The sequence below is a fragment of the Trachemys scripta genome, chromosome 2, assembly GCF_013100865.1.
Source record: "Trachemys scripta elegans isolate TJP31775 chromosome 2, CAS_Tse_1.0, whole genome shotgun sequence".
Taxonomy (NCBI): Eukaryota; Metazoa; Chordata; order Testudines; family Emydidae; genus Trachemys; species Trachemys scripta.
In genome coordinates this window covers 118,839,058-118,854,457 of record NC_048299.1, presented here as the reverse complement: position 1 = coordinate 118,854,457, position 15,400 = coordinate 118,839,058, and the positions used below count along the sequence as shown (strand labels likewise).

Below are 15,400 nucleotides of genomic sequence, written 5' to 3'. Positions count from 1 at the left end.
AACTAAATCACCCCAGGCAGGGCTTTGTCAAGCCGGGCCTTAAAAGTCCCCAAGGAAAGAATCATCCCCCCCCCCCCCCCCCCCAGGTAATGCATCCCAGGTAATGCATTCCAGTGCTTCACTATCCTCCTAGTGAAATAGTGTTTCCTAATATCCAACCTGGACCTCCCCCACTGCAACTTGAGACCATTGCTCCTTGTTCTGTCATCTGCCATCACTGAGAACAGCTGAGCTCCATCCTCTTTGGAACCCCCGTTCAGGTTGTTGAAGGCTGCTATCAAATCCCCCCCTCATTCTTCTCTTCTGCAGAATAAACAATCCCAGTTCCCTCAGCCTCTCCTCATAAGTCATGTGCTCCAGACCCCTAATCATTTTTGTTCCCCTCCGCTGGACTCTTTCCAATTTTTGCACAAAGTTACAAGTTACCACACAGCTCTTTCTAAGGAAAGACATTTATACTTAAGATAAAAGCATTACAGAGAAAACATATAAAAACAATATAAGTTCCTATACTCATGCAAAAAGTTTACCAAACCCTCAGTCATATGGGGCCCTAGACGACCAAAGTCTTTCCAACCCTTCTGCCAGGGTTGGGACCCCTTTAGACATAAGGTTCTATCCATTTGCTGGATCAGAAAGAAGTCCCTGAGTCACTTTAAACCCAGTTTTTTTTTTTAAAAACAAAAGCCCTGTCTTTGTTCATTTCTGGAAAAAACATTTTGAAACAGTATATGTGAGTGTCCCAAGGTGGTGGTACCTCTCTGGAGGTGTTTATAACCTGAGTGTTTGACAAACAAATTGATAACATAAATAGAAATACGTCACCAGGACCAGATGGTATTCACCCAAGAGTTTTGAAGGAACTCAAATGTGAAATTGCAGAACTACTAACTGTAGTCTATAACCTAGCATTTAAATCAGCTTCTGTACCAAATGACCGGAGGATAGCTAATGTGATGCCAATTTTTAAAAAAGGGCTTCAGAGGTGATCCCAACAATTAAAGGCTGGTAAGAATGACTTCAGTACCAGGCAAACTAGTTGAAAGTATAGTAAAGAGCAAAATTGTCAGACACACAGATGAACATAATTTGATGGGGAAGAGTCAATATAGTTTTTGTAAAGGGAAATCATACCTCACCAATCTACTAGAATTCTTTGAGAGGGTCAACAAGCATGTGTACCAGGGGGATCCAGTGGATATAGTGTGCTTAGATTTTTCAGAAAGCCTTTGACAAGGTCCTTCACCAAAGGCTCTTAAGCAAAGTAAGCTGTCAGAGGATTAGAGGGAAGGTCCTGTCATGGATCGGTAACTGGTTAAAAGATAGGAAATAAAGGGTAGATATAAATGGTCAGTTTTCAGAATGGAGTGAAGTAAGTAGTGGTGTCCCCCAGGAGTGTGTACTGGGACCAGTCCTATTCAACATATTCATAAATGATCTGGAAAAAGGGGTAAACAGTGAGGTGGCAAAATTTGAAGATAATACAAAACTACTCAAGATAGTTAAGTCCTAGCAGACTGCAAAGAGGTACCAAAGGATCTCACAAAACTGGGTGACTGGGCAACAAAATGGCAGATGAAAATCAATGTTGATAAAAGCAAAGTAATGCACATTCAAAAACATAATCCCAACTATACATATAAAATGATGGGGTCTAAATTAGTTGTTACCACTCAAGAAAGAGATCTTGGAGTCAATGTGGATAGTTCTCTGAAAACATCCACTCAATGTGCAGTGGCAGTCAAAAAGTGAACAGAATGTTGGGAATCATTGCGAAAGGGATAGATAATAAGACAGAAAATATCATATTGCCTCTATATAAATCCATGTATACCCACATCTTCAATACTGCATGCAGATGTGGTCGCCCCATCTCAAAAAAAAAAAAAATATTGGAATTGGAAAAGGTTCAGAAAAGGACAACAAAAATGATTAGGTGTATGAAACAGCTTATCTGAGGAAAGATTAATAAGACTGGGACTTTTCAGCTTGGAAAAGAGATGACTAAGGGGGGATATGATTGAGGTCTATAAAATCATGACTGGTGTGGAGAAAGTAAATAAGGAAATGTTATTTACTCCTTCTCATAACACAAGAACTAGGGGTCACCAAATGAAATTAATAGGCAGCAGATTTAAAACAAACAAAAGGAAGGGGTTTTTTTTTTCACACAACGCACAGTCTGTGGAGCTCTTTGCCAGAGGACATTGTGAAGGCCAAGGCTATAACAGGGTTCAAAAAAGAACTAGATTTGTTCATGGAGGATAGGTCCATCAATGGCTATTAGCCAGGATGAACAGGGATGGTGTCCCTAAGCCTCTGTTAACGAGAAGCTGGGAATGGGCAACGGGATGGATCACTTGATGATTACCTGTTCTGTTCATTTCCCTCTGGGGCATCTGGCATTGGCCACTGTTGGAAGACAGGATACTGGTCTAGATAGACCTTTGGTCTGACCCAGTATGGCCGTTCTTATGTACTTTAATCATCTCCCACTGTTTTTTAGTTCATGATGGAGCTGTGTAAACCCTCCGCCCTGGAGTTGCATAGAATCCCTGGCCCATAGTGATATATAGACCATTCATACACTTAATACAATGTAGTCCCCAAAGATATTGCATGCACTTGTGGAGTTTTTTTACCTGCCTATGAAGCAGCTGGTACTGACCATTGTTATGTGATTAATGTGCATAAGTCTTGTTAAGTAGTGTCAGGCTGTTTTAGGCCTCAACCTTCTGGAAGTTGTAAGAAGCAAGCACAGTTCAATCCTATAAGCATAATCTAACTAGGAAGCTTTATAGACTAAAAAGGAAAATCTGTAAAGACAGAGATGGATTTGTGGTTACTATGCTCTGCAACCAGATACTTCTTTAAGCAGACTTGAGCTTTTTTGAGTCTAGCAAATTGACCACAATTAGGACAACAGGCCGCATAAAGAAAAGATGAGATGAGCACAGGTGCACAGTTCATAAGATCAAGATAATCGCAAATACCACACTAGAACATTTGGCCACCTTAATTGGTTTACATGTTTTGAGACGTGGCCAGCAAATACTGTATAAATAAGGTGTAAAGATGCAAGTGTTTGTCTGTGTGTTGACCTAAAAGAGATCACTGTTTGTCAGGCTCACATACACCCCCTGAACCAAAGGGACTTGCGCTTCACCGACTATCTGTGCCTGGCCAGTGCGGAAAGCAGTCAACTGAAGGTAACGTATCTTTGGAAGAATGCAGGGTAAGGTTTCAGAGTGAAGAGGTCTGGCTGTGCTCGAGCTAGGTAATCTTAAATCTGTACTAACATTAACAGGGGCAGATTTGTTAGACCTCATTGGTCAGAACAAACAGGAGAGTGTTTGAACAGCAGACCATGATGGTTGCTGTTAGTCATTTTGGAGGGAATTGGCCTTCTGGCACTGGTGTCTTTTCAGGAGCCTGTGGGTCTGTCTACACAGTACTAAGCCTGGGCTCTGACTCAAGTTTAAGCCCAAGCTCCCCCTGCTATCCACTCTGAAATCAGTCTGACTCAGGCCAGGAACCCCTTTGGACTGGGGACTGAAAATCCTGCTAGAGGCAGTGTCAGAGCAATGAGTAGTTATAAAGCAGTGAGCAAGCACCCCGGGAGCTTTGCGAGCAGGGGCCGCTAACATGGAATTTCAAGAGGAAGTTTGGAAGGGGAGTGGGAAGGGAGCAAGGTACACTTGCCATTCTTTAAAACCTTATATAATATAATCAAATCTTCTTGATTTAAACAAAAACCCTATTATTAACCTAGGTAGCTGTAGGAGAGAATGCAGGCAGAAGCCCAGCAGCAGATTGGGGGCTATCCAGTTTATTGCGCCGAGTACAGGATGTATGATTACCTGCTCTGGGGGCAGGTGGTGTCTGTGTGCATTTGGTGCAAGGAGCTCCTGGCCCTGAGAGACCACATACAGGCTTTGGAGGCCAGGGTGGCATAACTGGAGGAGCTAAGGGAGGCAGAGAGTATGAGGCTTTCCAGGACACTGTAGATGTGTCAGACAGCCCCTGCACTGTTAAGGAGGATGAAAGGCTCAGGGAAGGCGAGCAGTCAACGGGAGCAGAGGGAAACCTTCCCACAGCTGGGACCCTCCTTCCAGATTATGTAGAGGCCCAACTTAAATGTATAACTCAAATTAAAAAACACCATAAAAGAACTAAAAAAGAGCCACAGTGGCTTAACAACCATGTAAAAGAAGCAGTGAGAGATAGACATCTTTTAAAAAGTGGAAGTCAAATCCTCGTGAGGTAAATAGAAAGGAGCATAAACACTGCCAAATTAAGTGTAAAAATGTAATAAGAAAAGCCAAAAAGGAGTTTGAAGAACAGCTAGCCAAAAACTCAAAAGGTAATAACAAAGTTTTTTTTAAGTCCATCAGAAGCAGGAAACCTGCTAAACAACCAGTGGGGCCCCTGGACAATCGAGATACAAAAAGAGCACTTAAAGTCGAGAAAGTGATTATGGAGAAACTAAATGAATTCTTTGCTTCAATCTTCACGGCTGAGGATGTTAGGGAGACTCCCAAACCTGAGCCGTCCTTTGTAAGTGACAAATCTGAGAAACTGTCACAGATTGAAGTGTCACTAGAGGGGGATTTGGAATTAATTGACAAATTTAACAGTAACAAGTCACCAGGACCAGATGGCATTCACCCAAGAGTTCTGAAAGAACTCAAATGTGAAATTGCGGAACTATTAACTATGGTTTGCAACCTGTCCTTTAAATCAGCTTCTGTACCCAATGACTGGAAGACAGCTAATGTAACGCCAATATTTAAAAAGGGCTCTAGAGGTGATCCCGGCAATTACAGACCAGTAAGTCTAACATCAGTACCGGGCAAATTAGTTGAAACAATAGTAAAGAATAAAATTATCAGACACATGGAGGAACATAAATTGTTGCGCAAAAGTCAACAAGGTTTCTGTAAAGGGAAATCATGTTTTAGTAATCTATTAGAGTTCTTTGAAGGGGTCAACAAACATGTGGACAAAGGGGATTCAGTGGACATAGTGTACTTAGATTTCCAGAAAGCCTTTGACAAAGTCCCTCACCAAAGGCTCTTATGTAAATTAAGTTGTCATGTGATAAGAGGGAAGATCCTTTCATGGATTGAGAACTAGTTAAAAGACAGGGAACAAAGGGTAGGAATAAATGGTAAATTTTCAGAACGGAGAGAGGAAACTAGTGGTGTTCCAACGGTCAGTCCTAGGACCAATCCTATTCATCTTATTAATAAATCTTCTGGAGAAAAGAGTAAACAGTAAGGTGGCGAAGTTTGCAGATGATACTAAACTGCTCAAGATAGTTAAGACCAAAGTAGACTGAAGAACTTCAAAAAGATCTCACAAAACTAAGTGATTGGGCAACGAAATGGCAAATGAAATTTCATGTGGATAAATGTAAAGTAATGCACATTTGAAAAAATAACCCCAACTATACATACAATATGATGGGAGCTAATTTAGTTACAACTAATCAGGAAAGAGATCTTGGAGTCTTCGTAGCTAGTTCTCTGAAGATGTCCACGCAGTGTGCAGCGGCAGTCAAAAAAGCAAACAGGATGTTAGGAATCATTAAAAAAGGGACCGAGACTAAGACGGCGAATACCTTATTTGCCCTTATATAAATCCATGGTATGCCCACAACTTGAATACTGCATACAGATGTGGTCTCCTCATCTCAAAAAAGATATACTGGCATTAGAAAAGGTTCAAAGAAGGGCAACTAAAATGATTAGGGGTTTGGAATGGGTCCCATATGAGGAGAGCTTAAAGAGGGTAGAACTTTTCAGCTTGGAAAAGAGGAGACTAAGGGGGCATATGATAGAGGTATATAAAATCATGAGTGGTGTGGAAAAAGTGAATAAGGAAAAGTTATTTACTTGTTTCCATAATAGAAAAACTAGTAGCCACCAAATGAAATTAATGGGCAGCAGGCTTAAAACAAATAAAAGGAAGTTCTTCTTCACACAGCGCACAGTCAACCTGTGGAACTTCTTGCCTGAGGAGGTTGTGAAGGCTAGGACTATAACAGGGCTTAAAAGAGAACTAGATAAATTCACGGAGGTTAAGTCCATTAATGGCTATGAGCCAGAATGGGGTCCCTAGCTTCTGTTTGTCAGAGGGTGGAGATGGATGGCAGGAGAGAGATCGCTTGATCATTACCTGTTAGGTGCCCCAGAGGGAGTGAACCTGGCATTGTCCACTGTCGGTAGACAGGATATTGGGCTGGATGGAACCTTTGGTCTGACACAGTATGGCCATTCTTATGTTCTTATATTCCCAGATGTATCTTCAGCAGGTCAAAAACTGCGACTGGAATGTCCACCAGGATCTCACAGATGCTCCTCTTGATTCCTGAAATACAACTGACAATGTGAGGTGAGAATTTTTTTCCACCAGGTCAGGATCCATGTTGATGGCTCTGGCTGCTGCGACATATAATGGCTCAGCTGAATGTGTTGGTGGGCTAAAACCATCCAGAACACTTCCATTCAACTCCTGCAGGACAAACAAACAAGTTCTCCCACAGCTCCCATTATGGTCAATGAGAGGTGGTGCTCAACATCTCTGTAAATATACCATTTTTTTAGATTCCTAAATATGGATTTAAATGCCTAAGTTTAGGTACCCACGTGTGAAAATTATTGCCTCAGGCTGAGATTTTCAGACAAAGCCTAAAGTTAGGCTTCTAAGTAAGTACAGCTGGTTGGAAATTTCATTTTGTCAAACTCAAAAGGTTTCATGGAGCTATATTGGTTTCAACAATGCTACTGAAATACTCTGACTCAGGATGTGGGAGACCTAAGATCAAGTGTCTGATTAGAATGACTGGGGTGAAAAACTTTCCTCTGAATCAGATAGAGCAGGGACTCGAACCAGCTCAGTGCCCGAACCAGCAGGCTACATGCACACACCTGACTGCCTAAATTGGAAAAGGTAAAGTTATGATATAAAAATGAATATTTTGACACCAGTTTTGTAAAAATGTTTGAAAGACTGTGTTTTTGTTCTAATGTGGAACAAAACCAAATGTCAAAACCCTGAAAGTTTATGTGAAAAGGAATTGTTATCGTCAGCTCAGTATCGGGTCTTCTGACGGTGGCCAATGCCAGGTGCTTCAGTGGGAATGAATAGAACAGGCAATTATTGAGTGATCCACCCCCCTGTGGTCCAGTTTCAGCATCTAGTAGTCAGAGTTTGAGGAATACCCAGAACATGGTGTTGCATTCTTGACCATCTTGGCTAATAGCCATTGGTGGACCTATCCGCCATTAAGTTATCTAATTCTTTTTTGAACCCAATTGTACTTCTGGCCTTCGCAACATCCCCTGGCAATGAGTTCCACAGGTTGATTGTGCCTTGTGTGAAGAAGTACTTCCTTTTCTTGTTTTAAACCTGTTGCCTATTAATTTAATTAGGTGACCCCTGTTTCTTGTGTTATGTGAAGGGGAAAATAACACTTCCTTGTTCACTTTCTCCACACCTAATTATCACCTGCCAGCATTCACAGTGAGGGAAGGGGTGAGAGGCTCTGCCAGTGCAGAGCAGAGGATGGCAAAAGGGGTGAGAGGTGGCTTTTCTCACTGCCTGGAGGAGTAGAAGAGGCTTCTCCCTGGCACCTGCTAGAGTAAGAGTGAGAGGTAACAGCTCCCCAATTGCAACAGGCTCACTCTTGGGATGGCCTTGGGGAACAGTGCCTGGGGGTAATCAAACAGGAGAAGCATGACACTGGGGGCAGGAGTGGTATCAGAGGATAATTCAAGTGGATAATTTAATCGACTACCAGAAGTGGAGCATGGAAGACAGGGGTGGATCACTCCAACTGCCCCCTTCTGTACACTCCTCCTGAAGCACCCCTTCTGTACACTCCTCCTGAAGCTCTTGTACAGGCCAGTCAGAGACAAGATTCTGGGTAGTATGGGCCGTGATCTGACCGAGAATGGCAACTTTTATGCTCTTATGACTACATTCCTGCATTAAGGCATATACCTTGTCTTTTGACAGATAAATCTATTGGAATGCAACCTGCTTAATTAAATCATAATATTTTAAAACTGATATATTGTACATCTGTGTTTAATTGCTCAAATGCCTATTTGTGGCTGCTTTCTCTAAACCAATGATATTTTCATAAAATTAAAGTTTTGATATGGAATGAATTTTGCCAAATAGTTTATCTTCATAAATCGCTGTAGATCAACTTTGTATTTTGGAGCGAACACTTTAGCTTTTATTTTATCTGGATCAGCAATTAATGCATGTAACTTCTGTAAGGCCAATTTTTTACTTTTTGAAGTTCATTATTAGCTGCCTTTATATTGCCTTTTGCAAAAATGTCTAATATTTAATCTAGTTCTTTAAAATCCTTTGCTAAAAGAAAAACACATTAAAATTTCAGCACTTTTTAATCCTTCAAAGATATGAACAATTACTCTTTAAAATATCTCATGAGAAAATTAACACCTTATGCATTTATAACCTCAAAAAAGGTGTATTAAAGGTCACTACTTGCCAAAATGTATGTCATGCATCTAATACTGAGAATTTTTAGCTTGTAAGAGCTTAATTGGATGATGGACCAGATACATGTTCCTTCAAAGGTACCACTACCTTTTACTCCAGTCCTGGACTATAGAGACCTGCTTCTGGTCCAAAGTTGCTAGTATCTCATCAACAGCAAGAAATTGTTTGAAGAGGACCTCCACGAGTTGATCAAAGAATTTTGGACTACAAAAGGTCTCCTTTTCCTCAGTGACCTAAACAATCCCGGAAACCTCATCTGTTCTAATTTGGTAGGCAACCTACTTTTCCACTTTTGCTTTTTTCCTCTGGTTCATTTCTGTCTCCTATAGGTGTCTCTTTTGGCCAGGGTAGGTAGCTCGCTGCATTCCACAGTCAGGCCAAACGTTGCTGACAGGGGTTCTTTCTAGTCTGAGCTCTTGGGTACCATACAATTCTGAAGGAGCATCAGACCCACCTCTTTTTTTTTTTTACCTCTCCCATGTTTTTTTTTACCTCTCCCATGTGTTTACCTCTCCCATCTTGATCAGAAGGTGATTTTTTTTTTCCTTGAAGGGATGGACCAACACTATAGATGTCTGGATTCTTGAGGTCATCTGCTTAAGATCATCCAGTAGCACCCTTTCCCCACTTGAACATTGTAACTTAGGTTTTGTAATGTCAATTATTAGCCAAATTGGCCATTGCACCAGAATTGAGGCTTCTACTCTTGTTATTTATTTGTATGGAAGAAGAGTTTTGATTCATTGTAGACCTCCACCTTCCAAAGAACAGGGTATGTGAGCTTCACCTCTGCATGGAAACAAACTCTGTGCATGTGGGATTTTTTGTGTTTAATCTGAAGGACTCATACCCCCAGGTATCAGTTCAGTCCTCTCATCAATATTAAACCAGGCTCATCCAACTTTCAGTGATGGTCCCATCCATTCAGGTTAGCATTATCCCTACAGGTTTTCATCAAAATCCTAGTATTAGCGATTTCCTACCTGGATGACCTGTTGATGAGGATCAATTCTACTCCTATTCTTTCTCTGGCAGGCTGAAGGACCAATTGTCTTATAACATATACTACTATCTGGATAGCCATTTGTCTTGGATATTTTAGATACAACAAATCCTTCATCTTGGCAGGGGATTAGACTAGATGACCCTTGTGGTCCCTTCTAATTCTATGATTCTACATGGTCATTTTGGAAAAAATTCTTTTGAGACTGTTCCAGATCCTCTTGTTCTAGGAATGATTCTTATTTACAGGAGGGCTTCTTCTGGATTTCTTTAAGGCACCCAGAGCCTACATTCCTTTTCTCCTATGATTTGTTCCTGAGGAAGAAATCATGTATCTTCTAAGATTTTGTATCCTATATGAAATAGGATGACTATATTTCCCAAAGGGAAATAGGACACTGTGCAGGCCTGGTCCCAGCCGCTCGCCTGAACCATGTTCCCCCCCCCATGGGGCTGATCCCAGTTGCTTGCCAGAGGACACTCTCCTCCCGCCCCGCACTTGAGACTGTTGCTGGTTGCTTGAACCCTGCCTGTCCCCCTCACACTGGAACCCTTCCTCCTCCTCCCCCCTGCCAGAGCCTTGCCTTCCTCCCTGCATGGGGCTGGAATCTCTGCTTCCCCTCCACACATTCTCCACACTGCACCTCACTTTAGCCAAAAAAGACAGGACGGCTGGGATACGGCTTTAAAAAGGGACTGTCCCTGCCAAAACGGGACGTATGGTCACCCTAATGTGAACCTGTCTCTTGGAGACATTTTCACCCACATATTTTGAAGGAGTTCTGTTCTCCTGATGGCATTCTGTAATCTATGAAGAATCCCTTACTCAAGTCCATTTCAGCCAGGGCCTTGTTGGAGTTCTTCAGGAAGCTGGTGTTATTGACTATGGTGTTTTCTCTTCCCCCTGGTATCGTGTTTAGTGGGCCCTTTTTCAACCAGTTCTCTTTGCAGTTTTTGGTCACTGGAGGATACGTTTCTCACCTTAAATATTCTGGAACTCCAGGTTATCCACTTGACACTCTTCTGGTTGTGCTGCGTCCTGGGGCAACTTATTTTGGACTGCTGTGAAAACATGAAGTCTATGTAAACAGGAAATATGGTATTGGGAGTAGCCAGTTGCTGATGGAAGTCCTCCATTGGTGCCAAGATCTGGAAAGATGAGGTTTGACAGTACTCTTTGACAGTACTTCTGTTTTTCCTAGGAAGACTGTCTTTCATTTGCCTTCTGATTTTCTTCCTAAATGTTCTATGCCAATTATCTTGCAGCAGCCTGTCTGGTTTTGTTCCATAATCTGGCTCATCAGAGAAATGTAATCGGCACACATAAGACATTAAAAGAAGTCATATTTTATTTAGACAAAAACTAAAACATTTTGCTGGTCCCACATCTTTAAAGGAAAGGGAGCTGGAGGAGGCTATGACAAGTAAGTAATTTGCCCAAGAGTTTTCCCTTGAAAAGACTAGTATTCACCTATGTAAGTTACTCATTTGTTTACCTGAAAGTTCAAATATACCTCCAGTGCCAACCAGTTTTTATTCTAAGGTTCAAGAGAGATGCCCAATGTGACAGTGACGGATAACTTCATTACACAACTTATGAAGCTTTTCTCCCTTTCTTTGTACCTTTTCACATTCTAGTCAATCACCTTGCACTGGGTAAGCCTGTTGATTTCTTTAGCATTAAAAATATGCAAAATTAACTTTTCACTCTACCATGCTAGGAAAAAAAAGAGCTGTATCTGTTTGGAAAGGGAAGATTCCTGTTAGGATGTTGCAGATTGCTCCCTCCTTTGTGTCAGTCCAGCTGGTGCAATGCAGTGGGCAGGTGTTGATCCATGATCTCCCCTCCTCTCCTCTTTTACCTAGGGAGGTGGTGGAATCTCCTTCCTTAGAGGTTTTTAAGGTCAGGCTTGACAAAGCCCTGGCTGGGATGATTTAATTGGGAATTGGTCCTGCTTTGAGCAGGGGGTTGGACTAGATGACCTCCTGAGGTCCCTTCCAACCCTGATATTCTATGATTCCACTTCTATCTTTTCCACATGATTTGGTCCCCGATGGAGCAAGGATCTGGCAGTTGCTGCTCACAGGGGCTGATAGTATAATCTGCCCTTGAGCGGGCCACACAAAGGGCTTCTTCTTGCATCCCTCACTCCCCCATCCACCTGTGCAAGAACAAATTTCAGTCTGGCCATTTAAATCAACATTTTCTGAATTCACCACTAATTGTACACTCCTCAGTTTCTGGTTATATGAAACACCTGGGGCCTGATTTTCATAAGTATTGGGCAGTGACAAAACCCTCTGAATGAACAGGGAACTGTGGGTATTCAGCACCTCTGAAAAATCAGGCCCTAGATATTTAAAGGTGGACATCCAGTCACTGAGGCACTCCAAATTAGTGGAAGTTTTAAAAAATGTTGGCCTTAATCACAAATCTTTGAGTGCTTCAATTTGCAACCTTAATAACATGTTTTAATGTCATTTATATCTACATTAACCCAGTAAGGAGCATCTAAATACTGATTATTCTGTATTACAAACATTTCTGTGAAGTGGTATAAATTATCACCCAGCTGGTTATGCAGAGGCATCATTTTTGTATCAAATCTCCTTATTCTCTAGAATTTTAGCAATTTTAAGATTTTATTTGAAAAATAGCTTTTTTTTAATGAAAAAAATTATGAAAAACTTCATTTTTTAAAAAGTGACATTTTGGTGACCTTTTAATGTATCAAAAATATCATCAAAACTGTTACTGAAATGATTATCAAAATTTTTCATTTAGTGAAATGTAGGTTTTCAGTAAAATAAACATTTTATGACAATTTCTGTAACACAAGACATTTCAATAAAATATTTTTTGCAAACATTTGAAAATAGGCCCTTTTCAAATTCTGAAATGGAAACAATTTCAAAATTTTGAAAATATTTGCAATTTAAATTTTTTGATTTTTTTAAAATATTAACCAGATTGAAACTGCACTCCAGATAGTTAATACTCTCAGGTGAAAATTACTTCCTTTCACTGAATTCCTTTCTTTACTGTGGTCCATGCCAAGTACAAGCTGTGACACATAGGGCAATCTCCTGGAGAAACCTTATTGAATTAAGTTTAATATCTCTGGAGTCCATGTAGTAAATGAATAGTTGTGTCCTTGTGGTCCAGGGACTGTATGTATTTCCAGGGGATGGGTAAATTCAACTCCTCCAGGAACTGAGAACAGTGGTGAGTGATTACCCAAAGTCATGCAGGCTGTAACATCTTCAGAGAAGCTCAATCCCCTGTAGAGGTTCACATATACTAGTTCAAACTGGATTCTCCAAGGACCAACAGAAAGGGTTTCTGGTGGTAAACAGACTTATGGTCTTCTTTCTGATCCAGCAAATGGGCGAGACCTCTGCTCCAAGGGAGGCCCCAATACTTAAGGAAGGGTTAAAAGCTCTGGATACTGTCAAAGCTGATTCCCCACTCTGGCACTTTGAGTGCAGAAGATGGGAGCCTGCAAGGATTCTAAAAATTAATACTGGCCACTCCTGGCTTGTATTAAACTTCCAAGGTAACAGTTTCTCTCTGACCTTGGATGGATAGATGCAACCATCACTTAAATACCAAAAGGCGCACTTGGGAATTCCTTCCTGTGGGGTACCCTCAAGCCCTTTCACTCACCCCCCCCCTTTGGGGAAGAGCTGAGAAAGAAAAACAAAAGAACTCTGCTGTTGCCACCAGCTAATTAAACAACATATGCACAAACCTCTTAGGATACCAAAAATCCAATCCTGTTCTTAAAAAAGGTAAATTTTATAAAAACAAACAGAAAGAAAATTCATCTGGAACTTAGGCTTTTGCTAGATTTTAAAAAACCCACTTACAAAATTTAAACATCAAGAATAACTTTATTGAGGTCCAGCTTAAAGGTTACAAGCAAAACAAAAAACATTTGGGGTTTGCACAGCGGAGTACACAAACCAAGAAATAAACCTAATCACATCTTTCTAAACATACCTGATCTACTTGCACATTTGGGAGTTCCAAATAAGTAGTTCTAGGTATGATCTGATGATTTATGATCATACCTGGCTTAAAGCTTCTCCTAGCATAACTGCTCCCTAGAATATCAGGGTTGGAAGGGACCTCAGAAGGTCATCTAGTCCAACCCCCTGCTCAAAGCAGGACCAATCCCCAGACAGATTTTTACCCCAGTTCCCTAAATGACCCCCTGAAGGATTGAACCCACAACCCTGGGTTTAGCAGGCTAATGCTCAAACCACTGAGCTATCCCTCCCCCCTCTTTCCTGGAAAACACATTAAAACTGCTCCTACATCATGCTCGGATGCATCTGTGGTTACAATGAGCAGTTGGTCGAAGTTTGGGGCCCTTAGTTCAGGGTTTCATATGAGGGTCACCTTAAGATGGTTAAAGGCTTTGACACTTTTCAGTCCACTGAACTGCATTTGGCTATTTCTCCCTGGTTAGGTCTGTCAGTGAGGTGGCTGTAGTGTGGTACAAATCATTGGTAATACCTGGCCAAGCCCAAGAAGGATTGGACTTGCTTTTTTTGACTTAGGGACAGGCCAATTTTGGATAACATTTACTTTAGCCTGTAGGGGGTTGATAGTTTCTTGACCCATCTGGTGTCCAAGGTACGTTACCCTGTTTAGGCCTATTTGACATTTTTTGGCCTTAACAGTTAATCCTGTCTCCCTTATGCGCTGGAAGACAGCTTCGAGGTGTTCCAGGTGTTCTATCCATGAATCTGAGAATATAGCCACATTGTCAAGGTAGGCGACTGCAAATTCCCCAAATCCAGCCAGAAGGTTATCTACCAATCTCTGGAAGGTGGCAGGTGAATTTCGCAGTCCAAAAGGGAGCACATTAAATTCATACAAACCTACATGGGTAATGAAGGCTGACCTTTCCTTGGTGAGGTCATCTAGTGGCATTTGCCAGTACCCCTTCGTTAAGTCTAAGGTGGAGATGAACTGGGCATGTCCCAGTTTCTCCAATAGCTCATCTGTGCATGGCATTGGATAGTTTTCTGGGTGAGTTATGGCATTTAGCTTACGGTAGTCCACACAAAAACAGATTTCCCCATCTGGTTTGGGAACCAGAACCACTGGAGAGGCCCATCCACTCTCAGAGGGACAGATTACACCCATCTGTAACATGTCCTTGATCATAGAATATGAGGGTTGGAAGGGACCTCAGGAGGTCATCTAGTCCAACCCTCTGCTCAAAGCAGGACCAATCCCCCAGGACCAGGATCTCATTTTCTATTGCAGTTTTGGCTTGAAGAGCCATCCAGTAGGCTTGGGCTCTAATTGGGCGAGCATCACCTGTGGCAATGGAGTGGTATGCCCATTCTGTCCATCCTAGGGTAGCTGAAAACATTGGCACGAAGCTGGTGCACAGCTTCTGGATTTGCTGAAGGGTCATGGAAAGGTCCCTCTTCTATGCCACCATTGCTCTTTCCTTCATAGAAGACTCCTTCTGGCCCCTCAGCATTGTCTCTCTCCTGGGCTGTAAACTGGAGAACCTTGATTTCTCAGGAATAAAAGTGCTTTAGAGAATTAACATGGTATACTTTAGGTTTTAGAGTAGGGTCTGGGAATGCTATGAGGTAATTAACAGCTCCCAGGTGCTCTTGGACAGTAAATGGCCCCTCCCCCGACACTTCCATCTTATTGGTTCGGAGCACTTTCAGGACCATGACTTGGTCACCTACTTTGAAAGAAAGCACTCTGGCATGTTTATCATACCAGGCCTTTTGCTCTTGTTGAGCATCCAGTAGGTTTTTCTCGAGCAAGGGCTAGATCGTCCTTGAGGTGTTCTGCAGATTGGTTACAAAGTCCAAAATG

The 15,400-nt window shown here is 41.7% G+C and overlaps 1 long non-coding RNA gene across 2 annotated transcripts in view; it reads left to right on the top strand.

Annotated features, from left to right (window-relative positions):
- LOC117872732 overlaps positions 1 to 15,400 on the top strand; it is a 55,322-nt gene that overhangs the window by 18,780 nt on the left and 21,142 nt on the right. For both annotated transcript variants that reach the window (XR_004644571.1, XR_004644570.1), the window contains exons 3-4: positions 3,126 to 3,209; positions 6,302 to 6,396. This is a non-coding gene — a long non-coding RNA (uncharacterized LOC117872732). The remainder of the gene's footprint in view (positions 1 to 3,125; positions 3,210 to 6,301; positions 6,397 to 15,400) is intronic.